The sequence below is a fragment of the Agelaius tricolor genome, unplaced genomic scaffold, assembly GCF_023055355.1.
Source record: "Agelaius tricolor isolate 1412-34295 unplaced genomic scaffold, bAgeTri1.0.p SCAF_21, whole genome shotgun sequence".
Classification (NCBI taxonomy): domain Eukaryota; kingdom Metazoa; phylum Chordata; class Aves; order Passeriformes; family Icteridae; genus Agelaius; species Agelaius tricolor.
In genome coordinates, this window is record NW_027269281.1 from 5,464,555 (window position 1) to 5,483,322 (window position 18,768).

The 18,768-nt window shown below is 45.3% G+C and overlaps 1 long non-coding RNA gene across 1 annotated transcript in view; it reads right to left on the reverse strand.

The window, feature by feature from the left end:
- LOC139598928 (uncharacterized) overlaps positions 1-18,768 on the reverse strand; it is a 567,429-nt gene that overhangs the window by 414,214 nt on the left and 134,447 nt on the right. The gene's annotated exons all lie outside the window — the stretch shown is intronic.

The window sequence follows — 18,768 nt, forward strand, 5'->3', positions numbered from 1 at the left end:
AGGGACATCTTCCACTAGACCAGGTTGCTCAGAGCTCCATCCAACCTGACCTTGAACACTTTAGGGAATGGGGAACCACAGCTTCTCTGGGCAACCTATGCCAGTGCCTCACCACCCTCATAGTCAAAAATTTCTTCCCAGTATCTAATCTAAACATGCCCTTTGTCAGTTTGAAGCCATTGCCCCTTGTCCTATCACTCCATGCCCTTGTCCAAAGTCCCTCTCCAGCTCTCTTGTAGCCTCTTTAGGTATTGGAAGGTGTGAAAAATGCCAATCACTCGTTTTTAAAATTTTAAAAGTTTAATAGTAATAAAATGGTTATAAAAATAGTAATATAATTAGAGTAATAAAACTTTGAGCAATTGGGATTAGGACAATACGAGACAATAAAAACAAAGAGTTACAGACAGTCCGGGTACCTCTTTCTGGGCAAAATAAGCCTGAAAAAGGACACACGTTAACAGAGGATTAACCCTTAAAAGCAATAGCCTGTTGCATATTCATACATCTTGTACATGATGCATAAATTCAATTCAAACAAAGGATTCAGGCTGGTCAGTCTCAGCTTCTTCCTCTTAATCCTGACAGCATCTTCAGGACTGAGCGAGGCAGGAAGAAGTTAGTTTCTTCTGATAAGAGAGCAATACATTATTTTTCTCTGAAAGATTTAGGTGTCCTGTGGCTGCTATCTCGGTGCAAGTCCTCTCTTTTAAAAAAGTATCTTACATAGCATAGTTTCTATTTTAACATTATGTTATAACCTAAAACTATATTTAACACACTACTTAAGAAAATTAATACAGCATAACTTTCTAACATAACACATATAATATTCATTTTAAAATTTGAGAAAAGCCAATCATAAAACACATTTTTCACAGAAGGTGCTCTAAGGTCTCCTTGGCACCTTCTCCAGGCTGAACAATCCCAACTCTCTCAGCCTGTCTCCATTGCAGAGGTGCTCCAGCCCTCTGAGCATCTCTGTGGCTGCCTCTAGATTCGCTCCAGCAGGTCTATGTCCTTCTTATGTTGTGGGCTCCAGAGCTGAATGCGGTACCACAGGTGGGGTCTCACCAGAGCAGAGTAGAGGGGCTGAATCCCCCTCCCTTGACCTGCCTTTGATGCAGCTCAGGACACAGTTGGCTTTCTGGCCTGAGTGCACAGTGCCAGGTTATGTTGAGCTTCTCATCCACCAATACCCCTAAGTCATTCTCCTCAGGGCTGCTCTCCATCCATTTTCTGCCCAGCCTTTACTTGCACTTGGGATTGCCCCAATCCAGATGCAGGACCTTGTACTTGGCCTTGTTGAACTTCATGTGGTTCACACAGGCCCACCTCTCAAGCCTGTCTAGGTCCTTCTGGATAGCAAATAATCAAAGCGCTTCCATATAAATGCACACAACTCTGAGTTGAGAAATGTAAAGAAAAATAATTCAAACACCTTTTAAACACCCTTCTAGCTAACTGGATCAATTTAGCCCCTTCTGACCTGCTCAAATGTTCCTACAAGGGATTTAAACCACTTTTTCTTTCCCCCACCAGGCTCTCAAAAACAGTGACCCAACAATCATTCCCTTTTTCTTATTTCTTGGGCAATATTCAAGAGGTTAACTTTATTTCTGACCATGGATTCTTTGTTGCTTTCTGTCTGGTTCTGCTGTAACATTAATCCGGATAAATGGATCATGTTAATGAACATCAACAGAAGAACCACAGCCATAAATTCACCAGATCTGGCCTCTGAATAAACCTTAATTTTACTCTGACAGCAAAATCAGATTCAAAAGATCTCTCTCCCTGCTGCTCCCAGGGCCATATCAGTTTGCTGGGCAAGTTTCCATGACAACCCAATATTCACAGGAGCATGGCTATAATTAGGAGAGTACATTGTTAATTTAGCTCCAGATTTTTTTATTTTGTTGTATTTTAAGCAAAGGGGAACTGCCTGGATTTTCATATCTTTATCTATTATCATATTATGGTTTAATTATTATTCCAAGCACAAATAACATTGCTTCAGTGAAAATTGAGCTGCCATGCAGGGCTCACTGGGGCAGAAAACACCTCTGCCTGCATCTCTTTTTTGTGGCACATCTCATGCAGCTCCCTCCCATTCCCTCCAGCCCCCAAGCCTCTCAGTTGAGACCCCCCAGACCCAGGATTTCCCGGGGATGTTCCTGGTATATAACAGGAGCAAGGTTAGGGAAAAAAAAGGCAGGATCTGCCCTTGCATTAATGATCATTTTTTGAAATGCCAGTGCAACTGGAGTTGTCAGCTTTAACCTGATAACAATTCATCTCATCTATTTATTTAAAGCAAATAGCCCTCTTTGGAGAATACTGGCCCATAATATTAATGGTGTCAACACACTGAAGTGTGTAAATCCAGCTTCTGGGTGGGCACAACAGGTCCTGGCCCCACATAGTGGGACCTCTCTGTGCATCCTGGTCCTGCCCCAACCTGCTCAAGGCATCCTTGGCCTGGTGACATCACAAAATGCCACTATGAGCTTCCCTCCATCCTTGCTGGAAGCAGGAAGGTGGCAAGGCTGGGAGCTGGGGGCTCTGGTTTAGGAGCCAAAATAAGTGCTGGATCAGGGCACACAACTTCTAGCCTGAGCTTTTTGGGTAATGAACCATCCAGCAAAGCATGGTGTCTGTGGGAGTGTGTGAGGAAGTTGGATTCATTCCTCTAGTAGGTGGAGGTGGAATTTGGACAGGAATAACAGTAGGGTGACTAAAGATAAACCCAGGGATGGGTACTGGGCAGCATCAGCCTGGGATTTGGGAAAAGGGGCCATCACTGCCATCTCACCTCTGCACTCCCTCCCTCACATGGGTTCCAAGCTCCATGGACACCCTGGTCACAGCATTCCATTCATTATTAATGTGTCCAAGAACAAAGAAAGTGCAGCTTTATGGTAACTGGGGATTTTTCTCAAAGATCTCCCACAGCTCCAGGTTCAAAGAGCACAGCAGAGCTGCTGGTCCTGTCCCCATGCAGGTGCAACCTTGCTCCCCTCAGCCTGGTGCTTCAACCCCTCCAAGCTGCATGTCTTGACCTGATCCTTTTATCCCTGCTTTTGGCTTAATCCTATTGTAGGAGAGAACACAAATGTCCTTCTTTCAGGGAAAAGATGCTGTGGCTACTGTTCTGGGTACCATATGCCAGGTAATAACACAAGATGATTCAGTGCTTGGGAAATTAAAATTGCTCTTTAATTAAAGTGTGTATTCAGGGAGGTAGTGAGGTGCCAGGGGAGTTCCTACATCACCTTAGCAGTGAGAATTGAGGCAAGCTTGCCTGGCTCCTTATGCTGCCAAGCACAGAGTCCACAAGGTGCTGGAACCTGTGTGGGAAGGACTGTATCCTGTCTCAGAATCCTCCCAGGGCTGCTTCTGGGGAAGCACTGAGCATCTCTGGAAAGATGTTAAGAGCCTCCCTAAGTTCTTTCCTAATTCAGTGGGAACTGGTGGATCTCTGCCAATGGGAAATGCTCCAACTGTGAAAAATGTTTATTATATGATTGGCTTTTCGCAAATATTAAAATGAATATTATATGTGTTATGTTAGAAAGTTATGCTGTATTAATTCTCTTAAGTAGTGTGTTAAATATAGTTTTAGGTTATAACATAATGTTAAAACAGAAACTATGCTATGTAAGATACTCTTTAACTAGCTCAAGAAAGGAGATAATCAAGAAATTCTTCACACAGAAATAACAGCAACAAGCTCCAAGAAAAGAAAAATTGCCTCATTATCAGAAAAGACAAACTTTCTTCTACTGCTTTTAAGAGTTAATCCTTTGTTAGCGAGCCATGCTTTTTTTTTGGAAAGCATCTGAACATTCATATTCTTTGCTTTTATTGTCCTTTATTGTCCTAACTCCGATTGTCCAAATTCTTATTGCTCTAATTTGTATTACTATTTTTATAACCATTTTATTACTATTAAACTTTTAAAAATTTAAAACAAGTCATTGACATATTTCACACAACCTCAAATGTTTTGTCTCAGGAAAATAGCAAGAGGCCTAGCAATGATGAGAACCTGCTGCTTCAGAGGGGCTATTTGCCGAAGGCAAAATTTGATGTACTTTATTCTACTCAAAATTTTACATCCCCTGCATGGAAAGCTCAGTTATACATACAGATAGGTACTGACAAAATAAACTAAAGCAGAAGAGAGTTCCTTTCTTCTTCCTCAAGTCCTTCTGGCATAGGTGGGATGATGGGAATATCTTTCAGGATGAAGACACGGTGGTGCCCTCAGCAGGTGATCTACAAAATGCTGCTGTGGTCATCAAGTGCTTAAATGCTTCATCAGAGACTCCTGCAGGAAAAGAAACCCTTAAAATAGTTGGGTCAACAATCATCCTGCCAGAATCAGAGACATCATTATTCTGGTTGGGCTGCAGTTGAGTTGAAAGCTAATAAACCTCCTTTAAAAACCCAAATAATAGACCTACTGTAAAAGCAAGAACTGGAGACAGACAAGGTGTTTATTCTCATCCTGAAAGAGCCTGAGTGAGCAGCTCTGCCTGCTTCCTGAGCCCGTAGACTTCTGTCTATGCCTGAGGGGCTGGCCTCATTGGTTGTGGGGCTCCAGCAGTTCCTCTTCCATCCAAATCTTATGGAGTGAGATATCCCAGCTGCAAAGCAAGAGACAAACTGAGGTGATGGGGTGTGAATGTGGCCAGCCAGGGCATTTGTGGCAAAAGAAACAGCACAAAGTTGTCAAGACTCTCTCATATATATTTATATATATATATATATATATATATATATACATAAAATAAATCAAATAATCAAATTTCAGACCAGGGTATCCGCAGCTGAAGCAATGCTTGTTTATGCCAAGAGGAGAAGCTGGTTTTGAAACACCAAATGTGGGGACAGACTCCTTCCCCCATGTCCTGGTGACAGAGAAAGGGGGTGGAGTTTTTAGCACTGTGTGGGTGTGACCACATGGTTTATTCCATACCTATCGCTCCTAACATAATCTTCAACAGTCCATTATACCTTTCAATCTTCCCAGAGGCTTGTGGATGATAAGGGATGTGATATATCCACTCAATGTCATGTTTCTTTGCCTAAGAGTTTATGAGATTGTTCTGAAAATGAGTCCCATTGTCTGATTCAATTGTCTCTGGGGTACGATGTTCATGCACGGACAGACAACTCTTCAACTAATTAAGTTGAAAAGAAGGATATTTATTGCAGCACGCTGGACACATGTGGAATCATTTCTAAATACACGTGCAAGGAGTTGCAGACTCCTGCCCTATATTTATACAGAATAGGTTTGACATATCTAAGTGGTTTCTAAGGACACATAGCACATAATCATTACCTGCCCGCTTTGTATTATAATCAGCTGAATATCCATTACGGCTACTCAATTGTACTCTCTTAATTGGGTTGGTGGGATTTTGAAATAAGGGAGTGAGCGTATGGGAGGAAGAAAGCTGTCTTCCTCATGGTGAACTCTTCACTCATGGCCAGTTGGCAGGACTTTTTGATCTGCTGATCAGGGTTCAAGCCTCTCCTAACTGTTTGATTATTCTTAAGGCAAGGTATTTCTATGGTCTCTGCTCCTTCACAATTGCTACATTTATCCCTGTCACTCCTAGCTTCTCTTTCCTAATGTATTTGTTACTCTTTAACTAAGGTACTTAATTCTTGCCACCTATATTACTAACTTAGCTTCTTAACTAATTTTAAAATCTTAACTAAAATATGCAATCTTCTACTATCCTAATTATATTCCCAGCTGGCCCCTTGACTCAATGTGGCCACAAAATGTGCCTCTCATGGCCTGAGATGGTGTTTCAAGCAGTAGCATGTTTTACTGGGTATGTATCAAGCCAGACAGTTGTTGCCTCTACCATGGTGAGGATGTAGTATTTGCCTTGGCGTGTTCATGGCAGTGGTCCAATATAGTCAGTTTGCCAGGCCTCACCATATCAGAAACCAAGCCACTGCCCTCTCTTCCAAGGAGATTTCACTTGTGTGGCTCACTTGATGGCAGCACGTTTCACATTCATGAATGATCTGTGTGATGGCCTCCATGGTCAGGTCTACCTGTCAATCACAAGCCCATCTGTATGTTGCATCCCTTCCTAGATGCCTAGATAGCAGCTTTCCACCTCTGATGTCTTCCTATGACACTTCTGGATCTATCAGTAAATAAAGCATAGCCTCTTTTGTTTTCTGGTAAGTTGTTATATGATGATGCTTTTTGGGTATGAATCACCTTCTCAGCCAAAGCTGTCATCAAATCTTCCAAAATATCGGAAAAAGACTCTTTAACACTAATGTGGTATTAAAGAGGGCATCATTTATTCAGGTCTGAGGTCACATGGGGCATAACTCCTAACCTTACACAGACACATGATTCTACAAGTGTGTTGCTTATATACAGTTGTTACATGCTGTCCTGGTTTGAAAAGGAAGTGAGTTTTTTGGGATGCTGAGGTCAAACCAATAGGTGCTCAGATCTGAATATTGGCACCTGGTGTGGCCACTGAGGACGTGGATACGCCTCTGAGAACGCGGGGGGGGGGGGGGGGGGGGGTTTAAAAGCAGAGAGCTCCCAGGAAAACTTTCTCTTGGGTTCCATCTGTGAAAGAGGTCAGACCTCCCAGACCTCCCCTGCCCAGTTGCTGGCTGGGTGGGGGAGGGGAAGCCATGCGGCTGGGTGAGGTAGGCCGGGCCTTGGACAGAGAAGGGAGGTGAAGGCCCCTGCAGGATGGAAGGGTGGAGGAGAGAGGCATCAGACAGACCCCCCCCCCCCCCCCAGGAGAGAAAGAGAGAGAGACGGTGCCTGTGCCTGTGCCACCTTGAAATTTGATAGCACGGCCTACTGAGAAGGGGGGGGGGGGGTGGGGGGGTGTGGCGAGAAGGTGCCTGGCAGGGCAGCGTGGGAGTTCTGGACAGGCAGAGCCTGAGATTTTTAACCCTTTTCTTGCATGATGGAAACCTTACAAATGCTGATCCTCCTGGAGTTGAATGAGAAGAGAGACAGAGATGAGATAAGAGGAAATGAGCCACGAGAGAAGTTGAGAAGAATCTTAGGTGGGAGGGATGATGGAGTGGCCTTTGGCTGGACTTTTCTTGTATAGCCATGGACAGAACCATTTTTCCTGTGACACAGAGACTTGCATCTAGGGGGAGGCAATGGCTTGGAGCCAAGAGAGTGCAGTGATATGTGAAGAAGTGCGTGAACAGAGACGATGGGTGAGGACTGTTGTTGGTGCCCTCGATCTTCAGTGGAGGAGAAGATCTCTGTTCTTGAGACCCCTCGACCCCAGGGGGTGAATTTGGGGGGGGACAGGTGTCCCAAAAGTGAGAGACTGTGCTTTTTTTGGAACTGGGCAAAGCATCCTAAAAGGGGAACCCTAGAAGCAGCTCTGGTCCATGTGCAGTGGTGAGAGCACTGTACATGGAAGGAAGATGTCACGATGGCAAATGATCTCCAGGCGGTGCCACGTGTGACATGGAAACACAAGAGGTCTCAACTGTGTTTCCAGGGGAAGCCTATGGTACAAGAGGGACTCCTCTCTTCTTGATGAACTGAGAATTGATTACCTAAAGGGTGGTGATGGACTGAGAGTTGGTGATCTGAGGGGTGGTAACTGAATTGAGAATCCAAGGTTTTGTACTGCTGTGAATATTGGAAATTTGGTGGGGGGAGGAGGAATGTTTTTGGAAGGTTTTCATTCTGAGTTCTGTGTGTGTTTCTTTTTATATATAGTTGTAGGTTAATAAAGTTTTTCTTCTTTATTCTTAAGTTGGAGCCTGCTTTGCTCTATTCCTGGTCACATCTCACAGCAGACACCAGGGAGCATATATTTTCATGGGGGCACTGGCATTGCGCCAGCATCAAACCATGGCACATGCATATTACAATTTACCCATTACCATAACTCCCACACCAAGTTCCCAGATTCAGCCCTTGTTTTGTCTATTACTGCATTTTTGAGCCAGGTGTCTTCTTATCTTCCAACCGTCCTTGCTGGAAGAGTAGTGTTTGCATGCATTGTTTCTCTGCTAAAAGTTCACAGGCACAGTAAAAATTTAATTAACCCATTTAGTATCAATGCTCAAAAATCTCTGGCTTCTGGCAAGTCTGCAATCTCTTATAGGATTCCTGGGAAATTGGATTTTCCCATTTGGGCTTGTTGTGTAATCAGTGCTACCCACTTCCTCTATGTACTGGTTGCATGATGCATTGAAGGGATGTTTCCTTTGAACATCCAGTGTAGCACAGGCAATCACGGTGCTAAGAGGAGACACACTTCTGTCCCAACAACTTCTGAGGCGGCTCAAACCCCCTCATAGGCTGCTAATATCTCTCTTTCAGTTGGAGTACAGTGGGCTTCTGATCCTTGATAACTCCAGCTCCAAAACCCTAATGGTCGACCTCGGGTTTCTCCTGAGGTCCTTTGCCAGAGGCTCCAGGACAGACCCTATTGTAGCAGAGGTCCCGCAGGGGAATAATGAGCATCGACTCCATGATTGCAGAAGGCTGATCAATCGCTTTATTGTACTATATTATACTATACTATTCAGAAAACCCCATCGCCCTTGCCAGTGAGATAGAGTGGAAATTTTCCAGAGAAGAAATCCATTTTGATTTAGGTGAAATGTACATCTTTGAGTTGTCTGTAGTTTGAAAACATAGCTGTTTAGTCTGACTGCCTGTTCTCATAAAAAGCCTATGCTCAGAGAAACTGCTTCAGCCGAAAGACAGAGATAAGGGGGGGGAGACAGAGAGAGACAGAGAGACTGCTGTGAGAGCAGGTCAACCTGACCTAGGAATTCTTTCTGATAAAGAAGAATTAGCGGCAAATGTCATGCGAAATTTGTAAAAATGAATATCTATGAACTTATTGTGAAATTGCATGCATATGTATTTGAGAGGGAGATAAAAAAGGATCTGGAGTTCCCAGAGGTGTGCATGTCTTTTAAGGAGAGTAATCTCCACATGCGTCCAGCGCTGTAGTAAACATACCGGCTTTACAACTTCCACAAAGTTCTGGAGTTTTGTTTGCCTCCGCAAAACACCAGACAGTCACAACACACATGTGGATCCAAATTGTTCAATGAATCCAAAACACCATCACCAGAGTCCAATTAAAAAATCACCCTTTGGTAAACAAATCTCCATAACACAGTCCACATTTGCACAACAACAGGTGCAGCAAGTGGAGATAAGAATTGTTTCTCATTCTTTTCTCTGAGCTTTCTCACAGCTTCCCAGGAAAATCCTGGGACAGCTACGCCTCTCTCTCTGTTCAGAGGATATGTGATTACCACAAGACCCTGTTCCCCAGATGCAGTGTAGAGTATATTTTGCACAGCTGATCCTGTCCTAACAGGCCCAAGAGCTCCTGCACAAGCTATTTCCTGTTTGATCTGCTCAAAGGCCCATTGTTGCTCAAGGCCCCACTTGAAATGGTTCTTTTTCTGGGTCACTTGATAAAGGGGGCCCACAAGCTGGCTATAATCTGGAATATGCATTCTCCAGAACCCCACAAGGCCTAAAACAGCTCACGTTTCCTTCTTGGCAGCTGGTGGAGACATAGTTGCAATTTTTTTAACCACTTCTGTAGGCACATGACGACATCCACCCTGCCATTTTATTCCCAAGAACTGGATCTCTTGTCCAGGTCCCTTTACCTTACTTTGTTTTATGGCAAGACCAGCTTTCAGAAGAATTTGGATTATTTTCTTTCCTTTCTCAAAAACTTCTTCTGCTGTATCACCCCACACAATGATATCATCAATACATTGTAAGTGTTCTGGACCTCCACCCTGTTCCAGGGCAGTCTGGATCAGGCCATGGCAGATGGTGGGGCTGTGTTTCCACCCCTGGGCCAGTTGGACACCCCTCCAGGTGAAAGCAAATTGTGGCCTGCACTCTGCCACCAGAGGGACTGAGAAAAATGCATTAGCGATACCAGTTGTGGCAAACCATTTGGCTGCTTTTGACTCCAGCTTATACTGGAGTTCCAACATGTCTGGTATGGCAGCACTCAGAGGCCGTGTGACTTCATTCAGGTCCCGATAATCTACTGTCAGCCTCCATTCCCTGTTAGACTTTCACACTGGCCATATGGGACTGTTAAAGGGTGAGAGGGTTCTGCTGATTACTCCTTGGCTCTCTAGTTGACAAATTAGTTCATGGATGGGAGTTACAGAGTCTCAGTTGGTGTGATAATTCTGACAATGCACTGTCCTGGTAGCAATTGGTACTTGCTGGTCTTCAACCTGCAGCAATCCTACAATGAAAGGATCTTCTGAGAGACCTGGCAGGGTGGATAACTGTTTGATCTTCTCTATATTCACTGTAGCTACACCAGAAACCCATCAACACCCTTTTGGATCCTTGAAGTACCCTCTCCTGAGGTAGTCCATGCCAAGGAGACAAGGGGCCTCTGGGCCAGTCACAATGCTTTTGCCATCTGTCCCCTGTTAAGTTCACCTCATCCTCTATTACAGATAACTCCTGGCATCCCCCTGTCACTCCAGAGATCCAGATGGGTTCTGCACTCCTGTGCCTTGATGGCATCAGTGTACACTGTGCACCGGTATCTATTAAAGCTTTATACTTTTGTGGATCTGATGTGCTAGGCTATCAAATCCAAATGGTCCAGTATGCTCGGTCATAATTTTCTTCCTCCTGGCTGAAGGCAGGGACCCTCTATTCCTGTTCCTGGACAGAATATTCACTATCTAATCTTTGCAATGCCAGATCAGAAGTGATTGTAGTTCTTTTATATCTGGGAGATCACTGATTGCCTTCTGGTCTCTCTGCAGCAACTACACTGACAGTCTTCTTGGGTGATCCCTTCTTAACAGCTCTCTTCCCCCTCAGTTCATAGACATGGGCCTCCAGCATAAAGGTGGGTTCACCATCCCACTTCCTCATGTCCTCCCTCTGCTCATGCAGAAAGAACTAGAGTTCATTACATGGCCTGCACTTGGGGCTTCCTTTTCCTCTGACCAGGGCAGGAGAGGAACGATCTCTTGGGCTGCCCCTAAAAGCTGGGGTGCTGGTTCATAGGGATGAGGAAGTACCCAGAGTTTCTTCTACATTTTGGAGCCAGGACGACACCATCTCTACAGTTAGTATATTCTTTTGTAGGTGACAGAATACCAAGCTTCTAGAATGTAAAGCAGGGGCACTTTGAACCACCTTCCTCCACATGGCCAGTGTGCAAGGGACATCCTCTGGATCTTTAGAGACACTGTAACCTTTTAGATTGCTAATTCCTTCAAGTACTGGATACCTTTGTCTGCAGTGGTGCACTTCCTGGTGGAGTTCACAAGATCTTCCTTAAATGGATATCTTGCTCTCACACTTAAGAGAAGCCATCTCCAGAGAGCGCAAATTGCTCCTTCCTTTCCAATTCCTCTTTAAATTTCTTCATCTTTAGCGAGGGATCCCAGCTGTTGGGCTTCGTGACCTTCTAACTGCTGACTGTTGGCCCCGTTATCCCAGCATCAAAGCAGCCAGGCAGAATCTGCTCAACTGGCTGGCGGCTGTAATATTTTTGCAAGTCTTGAAGTTCTGATGAGGTCAGGGACCAAATAACTTTGGTTTACTGTTTGATTGACCTCATTCCTTTCAATTTCTTTGTTGAAGGGCCTGCCTCTTGATCTCACACCTCCTTTTCTACTAGTACTTCCTTTCCTTCTTTTTCTTCCTCTCTGTCTTGGGGTGGTGGCTCATGGTGATGGGGTTTTCCCATAGTAATTTTGTGCCCAGAATTGTTACTGTGTGTGGTGGTTTGACAGGAAATGTGTTTTTTGGGATGCTGTGTTTTGGGCCAATGGATATTCAGGCTTTAATATTGGCATTTAACCTGGCCATTTAGGACATGGACACACCTCTGAGAACACAGGGTTAAAAGCAGAGCTCTCCCCTGGGAGGGTCCTTTTTGGGTTTCCGGCGGGGAAAGAGTTTGGGTCTCTCCCCCGGCCCAGCTGCTGGCTGGGCAGGGGGAGGGGAAAAGCCATGTGGCCGGGAGAGGTAGGCCTGACCCTGGGGGTGGAAGGGTGGAAGAGAGAGAGACACCAGGAGCCACCGGGCAGCCCCCCCTGAGAGACACAGAGAGAGAGAGACAGAGAGAGAGCCGGTGCCTGGGACTGTAACCTTGAAGCTTGATAAACATGGGCCTGTGCCGGCAGCACGGCTGGGAAGGAGAAGAATGGGGGGGTTCAGCCGGCCGCTTGTAGGAGCTTTTAACCCCTTTTTGGAGAATGAGAACTTTACAGATCATTGACCTCTCCTGGAAGATAGAGTGGAAGATGAGGAAGGAAATGTGCAAGTGTGAGAGAGGTCTGGGCGAGCGAGAGATAGTAGAAGAGTAGAGAAGAATCCTAGTGGGAAGAGATGATGGAGTGGCTTTTGCTGGACTCTTTTTGTATAGCCATGGACAGAACCATGTTCCTTGTGACACAGAGACTGCATTCTAGGGGGAGGCAATGGCCACAGAACCAAGAGGGTTCAGTGTTGGTGCCCCTCGGCCCCAGGGGGTGAAAAAATATGGGGGGGACAGGTGTCCCAAAGGAGAGACTGTGCCTTTTTTGGATCGGGACAGAGCATCCTTAAAAAAGACAACCCTGGTCCGTGTTCAGTGGTGAGAGCACTGGACATGAAAAGGAAGAGGTCAGGACGGCAGATGTACTCCGGGCGGTGCCACGAGTGACACAGAAACACACGAGGCTTCGACTGTGTTTCCAGGGGAAGCCTATGGTACAAGAAGGACTCCTCTCCTCTTGATGAACTGAGGATTGATGGTCTAAAAGGTGGTGCTGGACCGAGAGTTGGTGATTTGAGGAATAGATGTATTGTGTTGGAAATTTGGTGGGGGGAGGAGGAAATGCATTTGTGAGGTTTTCATTTTCCCTGTGTGTGTGTTCCTTTTTATTTGTAGTTGTAGAGTAGTTAATAAAGTTCTGTTTTCTTTTCTTTCCTAAGTAGGAGCCTGCTTTGCTTATTCCTGGTCACATCTCACAGCAGCTACCAGGGAGAGGGTATCTTCATGGGGGCACTGGCATTGTGCCAGTGTCAAACCATGACACTGTGTCGTCCCCCCCCTCCCCCCCCACCCATGGCTTAGGGAATATCATGATGGGTGAAGGTTCAGCCCAGGATCCAGAGGACGTTGGGGTGGGGGCTGGCCCTTCCTTCCGGTGGGGGGGATCAAAGCTGCCGCTGTATGGTTGGCATGGTGACTGGATCTGACCTGAGATCCTATTGCTCTGTAGGGATTTTTTGGGGTGTTTTTTCCTTTTGGCACTGCAACCAGGGCCTGCCTGCTTGCTTCCCTGCCACTCTGGAGCTCAGAGCCAGCACGTGAGATGGTGAAACCTGGGACCACCTTCTGCCAAGCCCCTGCCCCTATAGCTGCTCCTGTGTGTTAGGCTCCGAGACTATTATCTGCCACTGTTTCTACACTGCAAGCCTGCTCGCCTTCTCCCTGTTTCCCAGTTGTTTGGAGGTCCAGAGCCAGTGTGTGAGGTGCTGCTGGGACTGGGGCTGCCCCCACCAGGCCACTTCTCTGCATGGTAGTCCGACATCGCAACCAGCCACTGCCTGTGAGCTGTGCAAAGGAGCAATCTCCTGTCCTCCCCTTCGCCTGAGCTCCCAGACCCCCCTCAGAAAGTTTTGGAGCCTGCATTGGAGCACCACCGAGGCCACGGGAACCATCACAGCCCCTCTGCCAACAGTGCCCCCTGAAGCTGCGAGGGAGTCACTGCAGCCTCCCTACCTCAACACCAGCTGATAGTGCCCCCTGCTGGTTGTGGTCATAACTACACCAAAGGGGAAATTGCTTGATGGGCAGGAAAAGGCTGTTAATGGGTTGTCTGTTTTTTTTGTTGTTGCTGCTGTTTCTGTTGTTTGTTTGCCTTGTTTTATATATAAATACATATATTCTAGCAAAGAACTGTTATTCCTTTTGCCACATCTTTGCCTGAAAGCCCCGTTATTTTAAACTTATACTAATAAGGAGGTAAGGGGTCATATTTTCCATTCCAGGAAGGCTACTGCCTTCCTTGGCAGACATCTGTCTTTCAAACCAGGACACTCCTTTATGAATTGATGGTACAGGCCTGATAACTTGCCTTGTCTATTTTTTTGTTTTTACTACTGGGGCAATAACTGTAGTTGCTGTGGTTTGAGTCCCTGTCTCAGGCATAGTGTCCTCAAACACAGTTTGTCTTCCTGCCTCAACTACAGTCCTCAGAGAGTACTGAACAGTGGCTCCGTAGGCGCAGACCAGGCCCCAGTACAGGGTGAGAAGCTTCTGGTTTTTGTTAGGGTAGGCAAGGCACCTTTCTATCAGTTGACAGGTCAGTTTCTTAAAGATTTTTGCCTGTTCAGGTCTAAAATCCCAGGTAATGGGAGGTGATAACTGCCTTGAAACCCTGCCCAAATCCTTTCACACACCCTGCCACCCAGGAACTGGATGCCTCAGGGCAGATTTCAATAGCTCCTCACCTAAAGTTTGTTTTCTCTTACACCAGGATGACAACAGATTCCATGAACTCCATAGTGTGCCAACAATATTGGCTAATATTATTAAGAGTATTAAACAGCTTACATATGGATGAGCAAAGACTGTGGGATCCTGCATTATAAATGCATTCACATCTACCTCGAGCAGGGAGAAGGAAGTGATTCCCTCACCATCGTTTGTGTTAACGTTCCCAAAGGCAGCACAATAAAAAGATAAGCAGTGCAGCTGACAAACACCATGTGCTGCTGCACACAAGCCTGCTGCTTGATAACTACTATTTATCATTTACTATAGCGTGCAATGTTTATATCTATATAACTGCCTCTATTTTGCCCCACATTTGGGCACCAAAAAGGACTGTAGCAGGTTGACCTTGGCTGGGTGCCAGGTGCCCACGAAGCTGTTGTGTATAGATAAAACCTTATAAAATAAGGCCTTGTTACCTTTGTAAAATCATGGCTCAGGCTTGCTACTTCGGCTAAGCAGAAAAGGACTATGGGAATGTGACTCAGCTGAATTAGAGGTAGAAAAACAAGTTATATAAACATTACATGCTCACATCGTGGTTTATGGTGGTTGGTTGAATTATATTTGTTATACTTAAATGGAATGTAACTGATAAAGGCCTAACTGCTTAAAAAGGCATGTTTTTTGCAATAAAGGGGCTCTCCTTTGCACCTGCCTGGGGACTCTGTCACTTTGCTTCGTACACAAAGCCACTCTATCACTCCCCTTCTCAGCAGGATGGGAGAGAAAATTAGATGGAAAATAACTCGTAGGTTGAGTTAAGGCAGTTTACTAAATCAAAGCGAAAAAAACAAGTGAAAGCCTGTGCACACATAAGCAAAGGGGAAAAAAAATCTCTACTTCCCATCAGCGAGCAATGTTCAGACACTTCCCTGGAAGCAGGGCTTTAGCACATGTGGTGGTTGCTCTGTGTTGAGGGTTAGATTTCTTTCTTTTTGTTCCTTTTTATTTAGGGAATTTTTTCCCATAAGTTGCTAGGAAACAGTAACGGCTGGGTACTTAAGAAAAACACAAGTGGCCAAGCTCAGGGGAGGAGGGCATCTGGTTGCACTTCTCCTATCTGGGAGTTTCTCTCCAAGGGGCAGAGATACCTCGAGAATTGGACTGGTAAAAGACGGGGCTGAGGCAGCTGCCAGCTCTCTCTCTCTCTCTTTCTCTCTCAGCTTCGTTGGAGAACGGTTGCAGCTGCTGCTGGGGGAAGGAAATTCGCTGCTGCCGCCCTGCTGCTGGGGGAAGGAAATTCGCTGCTGCCGCCGTAGTACAGCCCAGAGATGCTTCTTCTGCTGTGGGGTGAGCCTCTGCTTGTGAGACCAGCCACTGAACTGGGACCTTATTAACACATACTTCACTGTGAAAAACGCCAATCGGTTGTTTTTAAAATTTTAAAAGTTTAATAGTAATAAAATGGTTATAAAAATAGTAATTCAATTAGAGTAATAATAATTTGGACAATTTGAATTAGGACAATATGAGACAATAGAAACAAAGAGTTACAGACGTCTGGGTACCTTTTTCTGGGCAGCATAAGCCCGAAAAAGGACACCCATTAACAGAGGATTAACCCTTAAAAACAATAGCCTGTTGCATATTCATACATTTCATACATGATGCATAAATTCCATTCAAATACAGGATTCTGTCTGGTCATCATCATAAGCTGTTATAAATTATCAAATTGGTAGCCAAATTTATGAAAAATTTAACAAAGATTTATTGGATCGATAACAAAAAATAGAATTTTGAAAAAACCACCACAGCCAAGACAGCGTCCGCCCCAGGTGCAGGCGCTGGGTGAACCAGGGTTCCGACTGACAGAGTGACAGCATTTCCCCAGTGGTTCACCCCGAGTGTTTCCAGCAGCTAGCTTATATACAGTTTATTCTGCCTGAGGCAGGGATGACCGCACGTTTCTTTGTGTCTCTTCACATGTAGAGCTGGCTCCATACATGTGCAGGAACAGACAAAGATGAATCTGGAGATCCAGACGAATGTCTGAGCATCCAAGCAGAGGCTGTATTCATATGTAGTAGGGTGATACCAGTTCCTGAACACAGCAGATGTAATCATTCCAGGTGCAGGTCTTGTGAGTATCTGAGACATTCCATTCATGGTCCAGGAAGATGCTATCTCCCAGGTGCAGATGCCAGGAAAATCATCATGGTGGCTCGGGACTGTCCCATGCATATGGTAACAGATCTGATATTATCTTAACGCTGTCCGGGAACTGGTTGAATGAAAATAGAACTCTGTTCCCAGCCAGAGTGGTCAAAGACATGACTTTGGATCTTCACAGTATTTTATACAAACATATATACCTATATAGCATGAATTATCTCTACCATATACTACATAAGCCTAATGTCATAAGCCTAACTGCGTCGTCCTGGCTGTGTGAGGCGGGAAGAAGTTCGTTTCTCCTGATAATGGAGCAATAAATTCTCTTTCTCTGAAAGATTTAGGTGACCTGTGACTGCTATCTCCCTGTGAGTCCTTTCTTTAGAAAAAAAAGTATCCTACATAACACAGTTTCTATTTTAACATTTTGTTATTGAGATGAGGGATTACATTTTGTTCGTCACGAAAAAGAGACCAGTGTGTTACAAGAGTTGTCTGCTGACTATTTCTGTACTACTTCATGAGATATGAGCTACAAGGATACCAGGGAAGGGGTTGCAGGAGCCCACACATAGTCCCACCCAGCAAATGGTACAAACAGATAACTCACAGAAATAACGACCAGGGAAAGGCTGGGGAAAGGGTAGGGGCAGATTAACACCCAGCAGGGAAACCTTTCCCGCTGACAAATGGTACAAGCAGATAACTCACAGAGATAACGACCAGGGAAAAGCTGGGGAAGGGGCAGGGGCAGATAAACAGTCTGCAAGGCAGGACATTTGCTTGCTTGATAGGGCACATATTGCGTTAATCATAAGATTTTGGTAATTTTCCACGGAAAAGTCACCAAATAAAGACATAGGGTGAAGAAGACGCAGCTGAGGAAGACTCCGCAGCCTTTTATCACCGACCACCAGGAGACAGAAGGATGACCCTCTAGCAACAACCAGCACAGGCGCAGAGAACTCCGAGATAACATGGACTCCTGAAGGATGGAGAGGATAAAAGGACTGAATCAGAAACTAGTTGGTGCGGCAGTAGGTGGAGCGGAGACTCCCCTGTCGCCCAGCGCTGAGCCTTTGCTTACGTAGTATAGCTGCTTCAATAATTAATAAATTCTTTGATTGGAAATTACTCGTTTTGAGTCAATTTTATAACAGTTATAACCTAAGACTATATTTAACACACTACTTAGGAGAATTAATACAACATTACTTTCTAACACAACACATATAATATTCATTTTAGTATTTGCGAAAAGCCAATCATAAAATATGTGTTTTTCACACTCACTTAAAGAGGGACCTATTACCATCTGCTCAGGTGCCTGGGATCCTGAGCTTGCCTCTCCCTAACCTGCTGGGAGCCGGGCTGCTGCTACCCTGCACCAGCTGCTTCTTCAGCACTGCTTCGAGCTTTCACTGCACTGTAGCCCCGCACCTTCTGCCTGCCAAGACATCCTGCCCTCCCAGCTTGCTGCTTCCGAGAGTCCTGCTGGGGCACCAGGACCGACTGCCCCAGGGGGGTTTGTGAAGCAAAGCCTCTCTTCTGTCCCTTCCTGTCTTGGTCAAGCCACCATTACCACGTGCTCCCTGAGCTTGCACCGGAGCGCCCCCTGCAGCCGAGGGGGAATCATTGCACCTGCTTTGCCCACTGGGAGCCACCAGTACCCCTGCCGTCTGTGACCATCACTACACCAAAGGGGAAAGTGCTTGTAGTGGAGAAGGCTGTTACCAGGTTCCTGGTTCAGTTTGTTGTTAATACCATAGTTGTTGTTGTTTGCTTTATTATACATACTAGTAAAGGAACTGTTATTCCTAATCTCATATCTTTGCCTGAAAGCCCCTTAATTTCAAAATTATAATAATTTGGAGGGAAGGGGTTTACATTTTCCATTCCAAGGGAGGCTTGTGCCTTCCTTTGCAGACACCTATCTTTCAAACCAAGACACTCTGGAAGGTAAACATTGTAGAATCACAAATGCCCCCCTTCCTCCTCTCTCCCTTAGCTTTTATATCTGAGCTAATGTTAAATTATATGGAATATCCCTTTGGTTAATTTGAGTCAGATGGCCTGGTTGAGTCCCCTCCTA